The 6,335-nt window shown below is 41.8% G+C and overlaps 1 pseudogene across 1 annotated transcript in view; it reads left to right on the forward strand.

Moving 5' to 3' along the window:
• The first annotated feature begins 349 nt into the window (after positions 1 to 349).
• LOC146986839 (protein cereblon-like) overlaps positions 350 to 6,335 on the forward strand; it is a 17,158-nt pseudogene continuing 11,172 nt past the window's right edge. Inside the window, exons 1-2 of the transcript XR_015035884.1 lie at positions 350 to 492; positions 580 to 644. The product of XR_015035884.1 is annotated as a protein cereblon-like (transcript). The remainder of the gene's footprint in view (positions 493 to 579; positions 645 to 6,335) is intronic.

A 6,335-nucleotide genomic window follows, 5' to 3' on the forward strand; every position in this document is an offset into this window, starting at 1 on the left:
GATCTTCAGCCTTGAGATCTTCAGTTTCTGAATCTTCAGTTTCTGGATCTTCAGTCTCTGGATCTTCAGCCTCTAGATCTGATCTTCAGCCTCGAGATCTTCAGCCTGGATCTTCAGTTTCTAGATCTTCAGTCTCTGGATCTTCAGCCTCGAGATCTTCAGGATGGATCTTCAGCCTCTAGATCTGATCTTCAGCCTCTGGATCTTCAGTTTCTGGATCTTCAGTCTCTGGATCTTCAGTCTCTGGATCTTCAGCCTCTAGATCTGATCTTCAACCTCGAGATCTTCAGCCTGGATCTTCAGTTTCTAGATCTTCAGTCTCTGGATCTTCAGCCTCGAGATCTTCAGGATGGATCTTCAGCCTCTAGATCTGATCTTCAGCCTCGAGATCTTCAGCCTGGATCTTCAGCCTCTGGATCTTCAGCCTGGATCTTCAGCCTGGATCTTCAGCCTGGATCTTCAGCCTCTGGATCTTCAGTTTCTGGATCTTCAGTCTCTGAATCTTCATTTTCTAGATCTTCAGCCTCGAGATCTTCAGTCTGGACCTTCAGTCTGAATCTTCAGTCTCTGGATCTTCAGTCTGAATCTTCAGTCTCTGGATCTTCAGCCTCTAGATCTTCAGTCTGGATGTTCAGCGCTCACTGGTCGGTTGCTCTAGTAAACAGTGCCCCCCCCTCCTCCTCCCGTCTCGCTGGCAGAGCAGCATCATGTGAGTGAATCAGAGCAGGATGATGAAGCAGGATGATGGAGATCTTCCTCCTGGTCTTCAGACGGTGGGTTTCTGCAGTGAGACGTCGTTGTGATGATGAAGTCATTAGGAACCAGCCAGATGTTGACGCCTCCTCCCAGCATGCAGCTCTTCTTCTGTCCAGCTGTTTCTGTCTCGGTGGCTGAAAAACACACGGGAACACCGACGCTGCGCTTCACGTCTGCTTTCACGCTCATCTTTCAGACCCTGGGTCGGTTCTTCAGACTTTTCTGCTGTTTGGACGTTGAAACGACGTGCACTCGTGTGTGTGTGTGTGTGTGTGTGTGTGTGTGTGTGCACGTCTGTCACGATGGGAGATATTTTGAATATTGGAATTTAATTGGATGTATTTTTGTATGCGAGAAGGTTGGAGATAAAGTTCAACTCACTCATGCGTGGAGAAACTTGTGTTTCTTTATTCTCACGTCAGTTTTTTTAAAATAAATTAATAAATAAATGAAAAAAACTGATGTGAGAATAACGAGCGTGTGTTCGATTCTCGATATTATCGCGTCCGTTTTGTATTAAGGAAGCAGGTGTTGTCTCTGAGACGTCTCGGTGCCTCGTGGTGACGACTTTAGTTTTTAAAAGGTCGAAGCTGATTAAATGGTGACGGAGAGAGAAAAGTGTCTGACTCTGATTGTGAAAACGATGGTGATGATGAGGCTTTGAATTCATTTTTTAGGATTTAGTATTATTGTTATTATTTTTTTTAAGAATCTCTTTGGCTCGTAGTCGCAGAGTTTTCAGGATTCTAGTTCTTGCGATTTTGTTGCAAGGTGCTGGTTCACGTTTGTTGTAAATGTGACTGTAAATAAGAATCTCATCACAGCAACGAGAAGTCATGGACAAAAAAATCCTCACTGAACAAATGAACACGATGAGATAAAAAAAAAAAGAAAGAAAGAAAGAAAGAAAACCTGAATCTGAAAGTGTTGTTTCTGTCTAATGGAGAGTACGGTGGCTCTGAGGGGTCAAACCACTGCAGCTTCAGAAAAAACTCACAGAGAAAAACGAGTTCAGAAAGAAAAACTCCCAACGCAACAACAGGCTAATGCTAAGCTAACTTTAATGTGTCCCCCAGACTGGTCTCTTACCTTAATGTGTCCCGCGCTTTAAAGGAATATTTCAACATTTTGGCCCATTGCCATAATCCCTATAGTCATAGCAGTAGGTTTGTTACCTTTAATTGTTGGTGCAAGCTGTTTTTAGAACGGCGGAGCAGAGCCGTGAGCTGCTCAGAGCTACGCTACGGAGGCTCATTATGGGATTCCTTGGTTTCCCTCATCATCAAACTCATCGAATACACAATCCAACAACTCCACAACGCTCTGGTGGACAAGTTGTGAGCTGCACATTCACCACACTATGAGATAATAACACAACGTTACCACACAGAGTTGTTTTAGAGGGAAATACAGAGACTGTTGATGAAAAACTGTCCCTGAAGGCAACGTGCATCAGCGGTTTTACATGAATTTCCCTCTAAAACAACTCTGTGTGGTAACGTTGTGTTATTATCTCATAGCGTGGTGAATGTGCAGCTCACAACTTGTCCACCAGAGCGTTGTGGAGTTGTTGGATTGTGTATTTGATGAGTTTGATGAGGGAAACCAAGAAATCCCATAATGAGCCTCCGTAGCGTAGCTCTGAGCAGCTCACTGCTCTGCTCCGCCGTTCTAAAAACAGCTTGCACCGACAATTAAAGGTAACGAACCTACTGCTATGACTATAGGGATTATGGCAATGGGCCAGTTTGACAAAATGTTGAACTATCCCTTTAATGTGTCCCCAGAAACACTGCAACAAAGTCTTCTCATGTGTGTTTTTCTCTAGTCTAGCAGTGAGTTGAACCCTCTGGGGCCGCCCGTAGAAATGTATCTGGATATTTTCTTAATGGAATATTTTGGCATTTTGTGAATTTAAACGCTCATATCATTATTTATTAAGAGGTAAATAAATATTAAATGAACTCTCTGTGTTTAAGTAGCCTACGTTTAAAAAGAAAAAAAGTCAGATAGGAACCATTATTGATTCTCATGTGTTATTATTAATATCACGGCTGAGGTGTGATGTCATATACCGTAGGTTTTATAGTCTTCTGAGTTGCACTGACACTTAATAAGAAACTAAATTCACTGTTTCATCTCCAGCTGTTTGTTTCTGAATCACTTCTCTTCATCATCACACGGCTCTGCTCCGTCTATCTCTGCTGCTCGGCCTCTGTCCACTTCGCTCTGTCGTTTCTCTGACTCGGTGTCGTTCAGGCTCTCAGACTCACCCCCCCTCACCCCCTCTCACCCCCTCACCCTTCACCCCCCTCCGACCCCCCCGACAATAAAATAGATGCTTCACTGAGGAAACCAACGGCCTGGCACCAGAAAAAGGCTTCTGCTTGTTTTTCCATGACACTCGTTGTTACCACAGAGTAAAATAAACAGAGTTTATCCTGTGACCTGGTCTGACCCGTGTGTTTGTCCCCAGACGATCCCCGTGTGTGTGTGCGCGTGTGTGTGCGTGTTTAGTTTAGTTTATTTTATTTATTTAGCACACATTTAAATTCAATGGTGCACAGAGGGAACGAAGCGGGTTGGCTCATACATAAGTTACAAATTACAACAAGACACATTTCTATGGTTAACAAATAAACATAGAAAGAAAAGGAGATAAAGTGCTACATAATCAACGTTATATGAGCAAAATGAACAAAAATGGGAGAGATAAAGAGCAAAGTGATTAGTAACAAATAGAGACAATAGAAATAAGGTACAAAAAATTAATTAATTGAAATCAAAAGACAGTAAGGATGTGGGATATGAGATGTATTTTTAGCTGCTTTTTAAAAAGTGAATAAGAAGAAATGGATCTTAGTGAATTCCAAAACATCAGGACCTCTATAGGACATAGTAAACTGTGTGTGTGTGTGTGTGTGTGTGTCCAGGTGATGAACTGAGCTTTAACGAACAGGTAAATAATGATTCTAATGAGTCTTTGCAGAATTTCTACACACTCAACTCAACTTTATTGATAGAGCCCTTTAAAACAACCACAGCCACGAATCATCATGTGCCTTCACCGTGTGTGTGTGTGTGTGTGTGTGTCTGTGAGTGTGTATGTCCAGGTGATGATGAACTGAACTGAACTTTAAAGGCATAGTTCAACATAGTTCAACATTTTGTCAAATTGTCCCATTGCCATAATCTCTATAGTCGTAGCAGTAGGTTCGTTACCTTTAATTGTCGGTGCAAGCTGTTTTTAGAACGGCGGAGCAGAGCCGTGAGCTGCTCAGAGCTACGCTACGGAGGCTCATTATGGGATTTCTTGGTTTCCCTCATCATCAAACTCATCGAATACACAATCCAACAACTCCACAACGCTCTGGTGGACAAGTTTGTGAGCTGCACATTCACCACACTATGAGATAATAACACAACGTTACCACACCAGAGTTGTTTTAGAGGTAAATACAGAGACTGCTGATGAAAAACTGTCCCTGAAGGCAACGTGCATCAGTGGTTTTACATGAATTTCCCTCTAAAACAACTCTGTGTGGTAACGTTGTGTTATTATCTCATAGCGTGGTGAATGTGCAGCTCACAACTTGTCACCAGAGCGTTGTGGAGTTGTTGGATTGTGTATTTGATGAGTTTGATGAGGGAAACCAAGAAATCCCATAATGAGCCTCCGTAGCGTAGCTCTGAGCAGCTCACGGCTCTGCTCCGCCGTTCTAAAAAACAGCTTGCACCAACAATTAAAGGTAACGAACCTACTGCTATGATTATAGGGATTATGGCAAACGGGCCAATTTGACTAAACGTTGAACTATCCCTTTAACGAGCAGGTAAATGATTCTAATGAGTCTTCACAGAGTTTGTGAATCTCATAACGGCTACACACAAATTATCATGATGTGCCTCGTGTGTGTTGATTCCTCGTGCAGCTCCACACATTGCTGCACAGTGAGAGTCTAATCAGTGTGTGTGTGTGTGTCTGTGTGTGTGTGTGTGTGTGTGTCTGTGTGTGTGTGTGTGTGTGTGTCTGTGTGTGTGTGTGTGTGTGTGTGTGTGTGTGTGTGTGTGTGTGTGTCTGTGTGTGTGTGTGTGTGTGTGTGTGTCCTGGTGATGAACTGGACTTTAACGTGCAGGTAAATAATGATTCTAATGATTCACAGAATTTGTGAATCATCATCATGTGCCTTCACTCGTGTGTGTGTGTGTGTGTGTGTGTGTGTGTGTGTGTGTCCATGTGTGTGTGTGTCCATGTGTGTGTGTGTGTGTGTGTGTGTGTGTGTGTGTTGGTCCCCTCGTGCAGCTCCACGTTGCTGCTGCATCATCAGCTGCCCAGTGAGAGACAGATGAGTGTGTGAGTGTGAACGTGAGGCTTCGTCCAACAGGAGGATTTACAGTAAAGACCCGATCAGCTCCGACTCACGCAGCAGCAGCAGCAGGTTTTATATCTGTCTCTTTATCTTTCTGTCTCTTTATCTTTCTGTTCTTTATCTTTCTATCTCTTTATCTTTCTGTCTCTTTATCTTTCTATCTCTTTATCTTTCTGTCTCTTTATCTTTCTGTCTCTTTATCTTTCTGTCTCTTTATCTTTTTTGTCTCTTTATCTTTCTATCTCTTTATCTTTCTGTCTCTTTATCTTTCTGTCTCTTTATCTTTCTGTCTCTTTATCTTTCTATCTCTTTATCTTTCTGTCTCTTTATCTTTCTATCTCTTTATCTTTCTGTCTCTTTATCTTTTCTATCTCTTTATCTTTCTGTCTCTTTATCTTTCTGTCTCTTTATCTTTCTGTCTCTTTATCTTTCTGTCTCTTTATCTTTCTGTCTCTTTATCTTTCTATCTCTTTATCTTTCTGTCTCTTTATCTTTCTGTCTCTTTATCTTTCTATCTCTTTATCTTTCTGTCTCTTTATCTTTCTGTCTCTCCATCTCTGTTTCTCTTTCCAGGGAACTCTTCTCTCCCTCTTCATCAGACTGTCTGTGATTTTTCTTTCCATGAACTCGTCGTTTTTCCTCTTTCTACAATTTCCTGTTTGAAACATTTCTCCATAACTCTGAGAAGATGCATCATGGACTCCTCTGAACAGTCGGTGTCTCTTCCTCCTCTTCCTCCTCCTACGGGTTCAGTTACTCACTCATTCACAGTCTGTGGTGTTTAATTAGACAATAATTAGCTCAGATCTGATTCATTAATTAAAACAGAGCGACCTCGTCATACAAACAACAGGCAGCACGTGGACTTCTCTAACAGTTAACAGTCTCTATTCCAAGGATGTCCAGCCCAGTGTAGCCTACACAAATACCAGCTATTAAAACATTAAACAGATGTATTAACGACAAAATATCAATTAATTGCAATAAAATAAATAAAACATTATTACACAGAACAAACTCAGTCACTGCTAAATACCGGTTAAAACAGACCAGGGTGATGGTGATGGGTTGGAAAGAAACGGTGAAAGAGTCGATGAGGGAACGTTAGAGAATAACTCTGATGAATTTGTGAAGATGTTTTGATCATATTTAATAAAAATGAAATTTTAGAAACTTCTGCTTGTATATGAATGTTCAGGACATGGAGGC

This window comes from Trachurus japonicus, chromosome 5, assembly GCF_045865225.1.
Source record: "Trachurus japonicus isolate A0001 chromosome 5, Traja_1.0".
NCBI lineage: Eukaryota > Metazoa > Chordata > Actinopteri > Carangiformes > Carangidae > Trachurus > Trachurus japonicus.